Genomic DNA, 630 nt, shown 5'->3' with positions numbered 1-630 from the left:
TGGTATTACAGGTCACTAACAGGTAATTATGCCTTATAAACTAAATTGACATGTTTATGTATCTAATTGCAATTTTAAAAGGTTTTAGTGCCTTATTTATTTTTCAGATAAAGTTCGATTGCCTATTTGACACATTTTTGAGAAAAAAGTGACATTTACATTTACCTGTTATTACAGGTCACTAATAGGTAATTATGCCTTGATGAACTAAATTGGCTTGTTTATGCACCAAATTGCAACGTTAAATTGTTTGAAAGCCTAATTGATCCCTATTTGACTTATTTTATGCAAAAAAAAGTGACATTTAAATTACCTGGTATTACAGGTCACTAATAGGTAATTATGCCTTGATGAACTAAATTGGCATGTTTACTCACCAAATTGCAACGTTATATAGTTTGAGAGACTAATTGATGCCTATTTGACACATTTTATGCAAATAAAAGTGACATTTAAATTTACCTGCTATTACAGGTCACTAACAGGTAATTGTGCTTTATAAATTAAATTGACATGTTTATGTATCTAATTGGAATTTTAAAAGGTTTGAGTGCCTTATTGATTTTTCAGATAAAGTTCGATGGCCTATTTGACACATTTTATGCTAAAAAATGACATTTACATTACCTG

This window comes from Ipomoea triloba, chromosome 16, assembly GCF_003576645.1.
Source record: "Ipomoea triloba cultivar NCNSP0323 chromosome 16, ASM357664v1".
Lineage (NCBI taxonomy): Eukaryota > Viridiplantae > Streptophyta > Magnoliopsida > Solanales > Convolvulaceae > Ipomoea > Ipomoea triloba.
The sequence above is the reverse complement of the archived record's forward strand: the minus strand, read 5'-3'. Positions refer to the sequence as shown.